This window comes from Tachyglossus aculeatus (assembly GCF_015852505.1).
Source record: "Tachyglossus aculeatus isolate mTacAcu1 chromosome 12 unlocalized genomic scaffold, mTacAcu1.pri SUPER_6_unloc_4, whole genome shotgun sequence".
NCBI lineage: Eukaryota > Metazoa > Chordata > Mammalia > Monotremata > Tachyglossidae > Tachyglossus > Tachyglossus aculeatus.
In genome coordinates, this window is record NW_024044831.1 from 5,855,953 (window position 1) to 5,868,060 (window position 12,108).

The window sequence follows — 12,108 nt, forward strand, 5'->3', positions numbered from 1 at the left end:
CCATCACCTCGCCCCCTCCTACCTCACCTCCCTTCTCTCCTTCTACAGCCCAGCCCGCACCCTCCGCTCCTCTGCCGCTAATCTCCTCACCGTGCCTCGTTCTCGCCTGTCCCGCCATCGACCCCCGACCCACGTTATCCCCTGGGCCTGGACTGCCCTCCTTCTGCCCATCCGCCAAGCTAGCTCTCTTCCTCCCTTCAAGGCCCTACTGAGAGCTCACCTCCTCCAGGAGACCTTCCCAGACTGAGCCCCCTCCTTCCTCTCCCCCTCCTCCACCTCTCCATCCCCCCGTCTTACCTCCTTCCCTTCCGAAGAGCACCTGTATATATGTCTGTATATATTTATTACTCTACTTATCTTACTTGTACGTATCTATTCTATTTATTTCATTTTGTTAATATGTTTGGTTTTGTTCTCTGTCTCCCCCTTCTAGACTGTGAGCCCACTGTTGGGTAGGGACTGTCTCTATATGTTACCAACTTGTACTTCCCAAGCGCTTAGTACAGTGTTCTGCACACAGTAAGCACTCAATAGCAGCAGCTCTACAGAGCTGGGTTCACCTCCCTGTGGGTCCGGGGCTACTGGATTTTGGTGTGTACCCCAAATGATGTCATTACCTCGTGCTGCTATGATGAGTTAGAGCCATCTCTCTGGCTCTGCTAATTTGCCCTCGGTGAGAGTCCTCCCCTGGAACATTGTCCCAGCCTGCTATGAGAGTCAAGTGTACTTAGATTGTGAACCCCTTGTGGAACGATAACTTTATCCACCCTAATTAATTAGAACAGTGCTTAGAACAGTGTTTGACACCTAGCAAGTGCTTAATAAATACCACTAAGGAAAAAAAAAGGAAAAGATAACCGATGTGGCCAGGACTACTGCATGCTGGGAACTGGGGCTTCTATGAACTTCCTGAATAGCATCCCTATCAACAGACCAGAGGTGCAAGGCTAGGGAAGCACTCCCGATGCTGGACAGGGAAGGACGGGGGTGGAATTTGTTCTCCATCATGGGGGTCATTCCTGCTCTGGTCACTGGAATAGTTTCTCAACCTTCTGAGTTTGAGGAATGAGAGCAAGGTTTCTTTGTAAAATGGGATACAATTCAAGTCTCTCTTTCTTTTATTCTTCAGTATGGCTCAATGCGATGAGATTTTCAATATGATTTTCATGTGGGGAATAGATTCCTAACGATAGTTTCTCCCTGTTCTTCTATCCTGTCTCTGAATACAAGTTTTTTCTTCAACACCATTCCTTCTTTGTGTAACTGCCTTCCCGTTGGTAGATGCATGACACTTGTTTCCTTTAAGGGATCTTGTGAGCAAGAAATCTGCAGCACCTCCAAAACCTATGGAACTCTTCAGACAAACATTATCCCACCCTCACGGACTGTCACTTTTTATGGTAGGTGTATATGGTGTACGTGTTCCAGGAACTTTTTAAAATACTAACGTAGATACAAGCTAATCAGGTTGGACACAGTCTATGTCCCTTATGGGGCTTACAGTCTTAATCCCTGCTTTTCAGATGAGGGGAACTGAGGCCCAGAGAAGTGAAATAACTTGCCCAGGGTCACACAGCAGGCACGTGGTAGAGCCGGGTTTAGAACCAAGGTCCTTCTGATGCCCATGTTCAATCCATTAGGCCATGTTCCTGCTGTGTAAACTTGGGTAAGTCACTTCACTTCTCTGGGCCTCAGTTTCTTTATCTGTATGGTGGGGATTCAATACCTGTTCTCCCTATTACTTAAACTGTGAGCCCCATGTGGATCAGGAACTGGGTCTGACCTGACTATCTTGTTTCTACTGCAGTGCTTACTTCAGTGCTGGGCACATAGTAAGTACTTGAGAAAATATCAAAACTATTCAGTGGATCCAGTGCCAGGGTTGTAATTGCACTGCAAATCTCATTGCTGGAGATAACTAATGAGAAATTAGCCTGTGAGGTTGGGGTGGCTTAGTACAGAGTTAGCACTCAGTAAAAGCCAATGGTTGATTAGGGTTAGTCTGTGTTTGCATAAACCTGTCCAGATTTTCTATCTTAAGTCTTTAACTCTTTCAGCTACATTACAAAATTATATCAAGGGGTCATATAATTTCCATTTTTTCCCAAATCAAACATATTTACCTGGTCTCAGTGAGTTTAATCAATCAATCAAATTTATGGAGCTCTTACTATGTGCAGAGCACCTTAGTAAGTGATTGGGAGAGTACAATACAACAAAATGATGAGAATGATGATGATGGTATTTGGGAAGCGCATACTATGTGCCACACAATGTTCTAAGCTCTGGGGGAGATAAAAGGTCATCAGGTTGTCCCACGTAGGACTCACTTGTCTTCATCCCCATTTTACAGATGAGGGAACCGAGGCCCAGGGAGGTTAAGTGACTTGCCCCAAGGTCACACAGCTTACAAGTTGTGGGGCCAGGCTTGGAACCCACGACCTCTGACTCCCATGTCCGGGCTCTTTCCACTGAGTCACGCTGCTTCTTGAAGAATTAGCAGATATGTTCCCTGCCCATACCGAGTTTAATGATGAGGGAAATAATCTGGAGGAATTTCTGTTTCTGATCCAGTGCTCAAATAAGAGATGCTTATCTCCTCCCTCTTGGGAAAACCATGAATGCTGAAGGACTGCCAGATGAATGAAGAGTCTAATGCAAGTCTCTCCTTTTATTAGCCTCCTGTGGGCTCTAGCTAAAAAAAAAAATAATATTTGCGTTAGAACAATGAGCCGTCTCCTATGCAATCCTTTCTCAAGATCGTTTTCATTTAATATTTGTATTTTAATGCAGCTTGTTCATGCTAGAAGACTTTAATAGCCCTCATGACATTTTCCTTCTTTTTTGGATGGGTGTTCTTATTAAATTGTTTTCATGAAGCAAAAGAAAATTACTAGGTGGGTTTTTTTTTATTGTCCATCACTAAATGGGCTGTGTATAGTGTCTTTACCAGTAGTATATACTCTTTGGATGACTGCAGCTGTTGCCTCACAAGCTAAAGCCACAGAATTTTAATCTCTTTGTAATGGTTCATAATGGAAAAGATGATGTTCCTTTAGGAAGCCAAATAGTGGTCTGTACACTTAAAACTGCACTAGAGGCAGAGCCTTGGTTTATTGGGAAATTATGAATGATTGAATAGTGTGGAAGGGGTATTTAAATGCAATTTTACAAAGGGAAAAGAGTCCCCTGTGAGACCTGGACCAACCTAAATAACCCAATTCTACTTACAGGGAGAAATTCCACATGAATTCCAGACACTTCATCTGCTGAAACTCAGCACATGGCCTGAAGAAGCAGCTGCAGTAGGAAAATGAAAAATAATTGTTTCCATAAAAAGTAGTATCATTTTCATCAAAATGGAATTCAATTGAAATAAAGCTTTTTTGTGTTGTATTTTTGGCTTTTTCATATCCTGGAATCATTTAAATTAGAAATGGATGAGGAATATTCCAGCAGAATTCTCAACATTATATTGCTTCATTGTTTATTTTGTCCTGTTAGTATGTATTAATAATAGAAATAGTCATGATTATTAGGTGCCCACTATGTACGCTATTTTAGCCAATGTTACAGTAGGAGTGAAGAAGCTGACATTTGAATTCGGAATTTTTCTTGTTCTCTTGGAATGCTAGGATGTTTTGGATTGAAAATCATCTGAGGCTGGAGTCACTGCAGAATGAAGGAACAGCTCATTAGTGCTCTGTTATGTCTTTAATTACCTGAGTATTTCTCAGTACAATTGGCTATGTTGGTCTACCATACTCTAAGTGCTCTGCCAAAGAGCGAAATGAATTTTTCAAGCTACACCAGACTTGAAAAAAAAATACAAGTGTGTCCTGTCCCATAAAATGACAGTCAGCACTCCACTCTCCTGGTCTTCAGTGCTCTTTTCCCTGGGAGAGAAGGCAAGTGACCACATCTAAACCCATTTGCTTTACTAGGCAGATATCTTCCTTGGAGGCATGAAAGACGTGAAGCAACCATGTGAGTCAAACCTTTATCCTGACTTCTGATATGAAGCAGGATAGACCCGGTTTCCTGGTAGGCTCTTATTTTCATCTTCGTTTTCACAATCTTTCCACTTGATTTCCCAGTACCCTGAATTTCATTATCCCTTCAGCCAACTTACACACCTGGGTGCTGGGAAATCAAGTGGAAAATGTCTACAGTTTTTTTTTTATTTTGGCCACCTTAATTGTAAATACTTTTGTGTTTATTCTCTCAGTAAGCGAGTAAACACTTTGTGGGCAAGAGACACACCTCTTTCTTATTATGTACTTTTCAAACAATACGACGTAGGACACCAAGAGCATGTTCAACACATTCTACTATTAATACAAGTCCTACAACTCTTTGATCTCACCACTTCATCACACTTGCTCCACTTTATACTACGGCACATCAAAAGCTGTCATCTCAAACAAGGAAGGAAAGTGTGTTTGCAATAGATGGTGAGCTCTTGGGGCCTGGAGAAAAAGTCCTTTGAAATTTTCAAACAGTATATAGTTTTCAATATTTTAAGTTTTCATCTTTCCCCGTTAATTTAGCAAACACTGTAGACAGAATACTTATTAAAGTCCCAAGAGAACCCAAGGGCTCTGGGGTTGCAATACAGTACAATCTAAATTATACTCTACTTTGACTTCCAGATTAGATAACAATAATATCTGTTAAGTGCTTTCTGTGTGCTAAGCACTTTTCTGAGCACTGGGGTAGATACAAGGTAATCAGGTTGCACACAGTCCCTGTCCCACATGAGGATCACAGTCATAATCCCCGTTTTGCAGATGAGGTAACTGAAGCCTAGAGAAGTGAAGTTACATGCCCAAGGTCACACAGCAGACATGTGGCAGAGTCGTGATTAGAACCCAGGTCCTCCTGACTCCCAGGCCCGTGCTCTAGCCATTTTCCACCTTACTTTTTCAAATTACTGGGATGGTGGCTGCCGTCGTTCATTCTCAGGTTTGTCTTTGTCCTTCTACCATTTCGACTCCACAGTTGCCCAACGCTTTTGCACAGAAAGCCTGTCTCCAGTTCCAAGTGCTATTTCTGATCAGTATGGCATTTATTAAACACAGTGTGGCTCAATGGAAAAAGCATGGGCTTGGGAGTCAGAGGTCATGGGTTCCAATCCCGGCTTTGCCACTTATCAGCTGTGTGACTTCGGGCAAGTCGCTTAACATCTCTGTGTCTCAGTTACCTCATCTGTAAAATGGGGATTAAGACTGTGAGCCCCATGTGGGACAACCTGATTGCCTTGTATCCCCCCAACACTTAGAACCGTGCTTGGCACGTAGTAAGCGCTTAACAAATGTCATTATTATTATTATTATTATTATTACTTACTATCTGCTTAGCCCTGGGGCATACTCATTCATTCATTCGTTCATTCATCCATTCATTCTATCAGACTTATTGTGTGCATAGCACTGTACTTAGTCCTTGAGAAAGTACATTGCAACAATAAGCAGACACATTCCCTGCCCCCAACAAGCTTACAGTCAAGAGGGAGCTGACAGGCATCAAGACAAATAAATAAATTGCAGATATGTACATAAGTGTTGTGGGGCTGGGAAGGGGGAAGAACCAAAGGAGAAAGTCAGAGCAATGCAGAAGGGAGTGGGAGAAGAGGAAGGGAAGAGGGATGGCTAGTCGGGGAAGGCCTCTTGGAGGAGATGAGCCTTTAATGTGGCTTTGAAGGGGGAGAGAGGGAGAGAATAATTGTCTGTCGGATTTGAGGAGGGATAGTTTTCCTGACCAGAGGCGGGACTTGGACTAGGGCTTGATGGTGTGACAGAAAAGAGTGAGGCACTGTGAAAAGGTTAGCACTAGGAGAACAAAGTGAGTGGGCTGGATTGTAGTGGAGAGTAGTGAGGAGGCAAAGTGGTGGAATGCTTTAGAGCCAATGGTGAGCAATTTTTATTTGATGCAGAGGTAGATGAGCCACCACTGGGGATTTTCAGGAGCGGGGTGACAGGTTCGGGAACACTTTTGTAGAAAGATCATCGGGGCAACAGAGTGTAGACTGGAATGGGGAGAGACAGGAGGCTGGGAGGTCAGCAACGAGGCTGAGGCAGTAATCCAGGTGGGACAGGATGAGTGATTATATTAATGTGGTAGCAGTTTGGATGGAAAGGAGGAGGAAAGGGCGGATTTTAGCAATGCTGTGAAAATGGGGCCAACAGGACTTGGGGATGGATTGAATATGTGAATATGAGCAGTTAAGGAAAACACCTGGATTATTTGCTTGTGAAACAGGAAGGATTGTGGTGTCATCTACAGTGATGGGAAAATCATGTGGGACTCTATTTTTTTGTATCTATCCCGGTGCTTAAAACAGTGCTTGGTATATAGTAAGCACTTAACAAATACCACAGTTCTTATTATTATTTAAAAGGGTGGTAGTGCCAGGCCTGAGGGAGGGAAGATGTGGGCAAAGAGCTGGTAGGGGGATAAGCAAGATCAAGGTACAGAAAGTGGATTGAGGTAGAGGAGTGGTGTGTGAGGATTGGCTTGGAGTAAATCAGTGAGTTTAGAGAGGAGGTGGAGAAATGATTGAGGGCCTTAAAACTGATGGGAAGGAAGCTCTATTCGATGCAGAAGTTTTTGAGGTTTTTGAGGAGTTGAGAGATACAGACTGAGCAGTTTCTCAGAAAAGTGATCTAGACATCAGAGTGAAATATGTACAGGAGGTACGGAGATCAGATGAGATGCTGACGCAGTAGAGGCAGCGTGGTGCAGTGTATGGAGTTCAGGTTTAGGCATCAGAAGGACCTGGGTACTAATTCCAGTTCCACCACTTCTCCGCTGTGTACCTTGGGCAAGTCACTTAACTTCTCTGTGCCTCAGTTTTCTCGTCTATAAAATGGGGCTTGAGAATATGGCTGTGTCCATCCAGATTACCTTTTAATTATCAACAGTGCTTGACACTAGAGAAGCAGCGTAGCTTAATGGAAAGAGCATGGGCTTGGTAGTCAGAGGTCGTGGGTTCTAAACCTGGTTTTGTCATTTATCAACTGTGTGACTTGGGGCAAGTGACTTAACTTCTCTGTGCCTCAGTTTCCTCATCTGTAAAACAGGGATGAAGACTGTGAGCCCCCTGTGGGACAACCTGATTACCTTGTATCTCCCCCAGTGCTTAGATCAGTGCTTGGCACATAGTAAGTGCTTAACAAATACCATCATCATTATTATTATACAGTAAGTACTTAACAAATACCATAAACATTATTATATTTATGGAGCACTTATTTTGCACAGAGAACTGTACGAGCACTTACTTAGCACAGAGAACTGTACTAAGCACGTGGGAAAGTACAATATGACAGAGTCGGTAAACAAATTCCCTGATCACAATGAGCTTACAGTCTAGAGGACAACAGTTCTAAAATACAGTTTAGAAGACTATGAAGCAGGAATGGAGAGGTAAGGTAAGGTACAGTAGTCAAGGCAGGAAATGACATGTCCTTGGGTCAGTGTGGTAGCATTTTGGATGGAGAAGAAAGGATGGATTGTAGCGATGCTGTTAAAATAGAAACAGTCAGTCAATCAATCAATCAATCAATCGTATTTATTGAGTGCTTACTGTGTGCAGAGCACTGTACTAAGCGCTTGGGAAGTACAAGTTGGCAACATATAGAGACAGTCCCTACCCAACAGTGAGCTCACAGTCTAAAAGAGGGAGACAGAGAACAAAACCAAGCATACCAACAAAATAAAATAAATAGAATAGATATGTACAAGTAAGATAAATAAATAAATAAATAAATAAATAGAGTAATAAACATGTACAAACATATATACATATATACAGGTGCTGTGGGGAAGGGATGGAGGTAAGATGGGGGAATGGAGAGGGGGACGAGGGGGAGAGGAAGGAAGGGGCTCAGTCAGGGAAGGTCTCCTGAAGGAGGTGAGCTCTCAGTAGGGCCTTGAAGGGAGGAAGAGAGCTAGCTTGGCGGATGGGCAGACGGAGGGCATTCCAGGCCCAGGGGAGGACGTGGGCCGGGGGTCGATGGCGAGACAAGCGAGAATGAGGCACGGTGAGGAGATTAGCGGCAGAGGAGTGGAGGGTGCGGAGTGGGCTCTAGAAGGAGAGAAGGGAGGTGAGGTAGGAGGGGGCGAGGTGATGGAGAGCCTTGAAGCCCAGGGTGAGGAGTTTCTGCCTGATGCGCAGATTGATTGGTAGCCACTGGAGTGTTTTGAGGAGGGGAGTAACATGCCCAGAGTGTTTCTGGACAAAGACAATCCAGGCAGCAGCATGAAGTGTGGATTGAAGTGGGGAGAGACACGAGGATGGGAGATCAGAGAGAAGGCTGATGCAGTAGTCCAGACGGGATAGGATGAGAGCTTGAACGAGCAGGGTAGCGGTATGGATGGAGAGGAAAGGGCGGATCTTGGCAATGTTGCGGAGCTGAGACCGGCAGATTTTGGTGATGGCTTAGATGTGAGGGGTGAATGAGAGAGCGGAGTCGATGATGACACTAAGGTTGCGGGCTTGTGAGACAGAAAGGATGATAGTGCCGTCAACAGAGATGGAAAGTCAGGGAGAGGGCAGGGTTTGGGAGGGAAGAGAGGGAGTTCAGTCTTGGACATGTTGAGTTTTAGGTGGCGCGCAGACATCCAGATGGAGATGTCCTGAAGGCAGGAGGAGATGCAAGCCTGGAGAGAGGAGGAGAGAGCAGGGGCAGAGATGTAGATTTGGGTGTCATCAGCATAAAGATGATAGTTGAAGCCGTGGGAGCGATTGAGGTCACCAAGGGAGTGAGGGTAGGTCGAGAACAGAAGGGGCCAAGCACTGAACCTTGGGGAACCTTCACAGTAAGGGGATGGAAGGGGGAGGAGGAACCTGCAAAAGAGACTGAGAATGAACGACCGGAGAGATAAGAGGAGACCCAGGAGAGGACGGAGTCTGTGAAGCCAAGGTCGGATAGCGTGTTGAGGAGTAAGGGGTGGTCCACAGTTTCGAAGGCAGCTGAGAGGTCGAGGAGGATTGATAGTAAGAACCTAACAAATACTATTATTATTATAATTATTATTATTATTATTATTATTAATAATGATAAATAGTGTGTGTGTCCTCTCCCACTCCCTTCTATGTCACCCTGATTTGCTCTCTTTGCTCTCCCCCCTCTGCCCACCCTACAGCACTTAGGCACAAATCAGGTCATTGTATTCCCTTCACAACCCCCCAGACTGTGAGTTTGCTGCAGACAAGGATTATCTGTCTTTATTGATGTACTGTACTTTCCCAAGTGCTTAGTACAGTGCTCTGCATGCAGTAAGCACTCAGTAAATACTATTGAATGAATGAATGAATGAATGAATATTTGCCAATCTCTTACTTTGGGCACAGCACTGTACTAAGAGCTAGAGAGAGTACGGTAAAACAGCGTTGGTAGATACGTTCCTTGAGAACCGACAGGATTTCATGACAATGAATGTGTGCATTGAATGAGAGGTTTGAGTTGAAGATAATGCCTAGGTTATGGGCTTTTGGCACAGGGATGATGGTGGCATTGTCAGAAGTGATAGCTACGTCAGAGAGCCAGCATGGCTCAGTGGAAAGAGCATGGGCTTTGGAGTCAGAGGTCATGGGTTCAAATCCTGGCTCTGCCACTTGTCAGCTGTGTGACTTTGGGCAAGTCACTTCACTTCTCTGTTCCTCAATTACCTCATCTATAAAGTGGGGATTAAGACTGTGAGCCCCATGTGGGACAACCAGATCACCTTGTAACCTCCCCAGCGCTTAGAACAGTGCTTTGCACATAGTAAGCGCTTAATAAATAACATTATTATTATTATTAGAGAGAGGACAGGGTTTGGGATGGAAGATAGGAGTTCTGTCTTGTACATGTTTAGTTTGAGGTGTCAAGGGGCTATCCAAGTAGAAATGTCCTAAAGGCAGGAGGAAATTGGATTTGGCAAGAAAGAAGTCATTGGTGACCTTAAAGAGAATCATTTCTGGGAACTGAAGGGGCTGGAAGGCAGAATGCAGAGCATGGAGGAGAAAATTGGAGGAGAGGAAGTAGAGATAGCAGTGTAGACAACCTGCTGAAGGGGTTTGGAGAGGAATGGTAGGAGGCATATGGGGTGATAAATAGAAGGTCAAGGGTAGGTTTCGTTAGGATAGAAGATACAAGCCAGTTGCTGTCATGTTTGATACCTAGTTGATGCTGTTGTATATGTTTAGTAAACAGAAGGAGTTTAGAAATGTACAAAATCTCACGCTGAGTACAAGTCAGGCATCGGTAATTTTAACTGACCTTCATTTGTGAACTCAGGGATGTTTCCAAATGAAAGCAAGTCATGATCCCCGCCTTTGAGGGCCTGATAATAATAATGATGATGATGGCATTTGTTAAGTGCTTACTATGTGAAAAGCACTGTTCTAAGTGCTGGGGAGGTTACACGGTGATCAGGTTGTCCCAGGTGGGGCTCACGGTCTGAATCCCCACTTTACAGATGAGGTAACTGAGGCACAGAGAAGTCTGCCCAAAGTTCACACAGCTGACAATTGGCCCCGAGCTGGGATTGAACCCACGACCTCTGACTCCCAAGCCCATGGCACTTTGCACCGAGCCATGTTCGCTTCTGCCAGAGCTGTTCCCAAATATTCCAGGAATGATGTCATCATTTAGCAAGGGCCCATATGTTGTCCATGATTTCGAAAACTTAAGACTCAATCAATGATATTCACTGACCGGCCTACTGAGTGCAAAGTCATGGTAGAATGTAATAGAAAGCAAGGGCTATATTCCCTGACCGCAACTTGCTTACAAATATTGGGAGCGATGGTCTCAAAACATAATTACAAATAGAGAGAGAGCAGGAAGACAAACAAGGGACATAGTAGGAAGAAATGAAGGCATATCAGGATGAAATAGCTGAATTAAATAATGGAAATATATCACCAGAATATGCGTATACACATAAGTGCTAAGGATAGGAACAAAATAAATACCTGCTTGGGTAAAGGTAATCCATTAAGAAGGAAGAAAATCAAACAATCATTCAAAAGTATGAAGTTCTTACTCTGTGTAAATCATGGAAGTAAATACTTGCGAGAGTACAACAGAGTAATAGACATTCATTCAATCATATTTACTGAGCACTTACTGTGACAGAACGCTGTACTAAGCACTTGGGAAAGTTCATTACAACAATAAGCAGGCACATTCCCTGCCCACAACGAGTTTACAGTCTGGTGAGGGGAGGGAATGATCTCTGCTCTCAAGAAACTTAAAATTTAATCAATCAATCAGTCTTACTTTGAAGTATTTACTATGTGCAAAGCACTATACTAAGCACTTGGGAGAGTTCAATAAAAAACAGTTGGCAGACCTGTTCCTTTCACCATAAGGAACTTACAGCCTAGACAGGGAGATAACACATTAATACCATTAAATAAATTATATTTATCTACCTTAAGTGCTGGGGAGGCTGAGGGAGGCGTGAATAAATGGTGAAAATGCAAGTGCAATGGTGGTGCAGAAAGGAGTGGTAGAAGGAGAAATGAGGACTTAGTTGGGGAAGGCCTCTAGGAAGAGATTTGAGTGAATGTCTGCCAGATGAAGAGGAAGGGCATTCCAGGCCAGAGGGAGACTGTGGGTAAGGGGTTGGCAGTGACATCGAGGTACAATGAGTAGGTTGCCATTTGAAGAGCAGAGTGTGTGGTCTTGGTCATAGTATGAAATCAGAGAGGTAAGGTAAGAGTGGGCATGGCGAGTGAGTGCTTTAAAGCTAGTGGCTAGGTTTCTTTTAGATGGGGAGGTGGATGGGTAACCAATTTGGGTTCCTGAGGAGTGGGGAAAAGTTGACTGAATGTATTTGCGGAAAAAACTATCTGGGCAGCAGAGAGAAGATATGGACTGAAGTGGGATGAGACAGGAGACAAAACCTATTTCTCCTCCCTTAATTGACACCCATGCCCATCACCCCCCGCCAGCCTCTTCCGTACATTCAATTCCCCTTCTCAGGCCCCCGGTTCCTCCCCTCCTCCTTCCCTCACCCCCAACGATCTGGCCTCCTACTTCATTAACAAAATTAAATCCATCAGGTCCGACCTCCCCAAAGTCTCTTCTCCCCCTTCTCCAACGCCCAGGC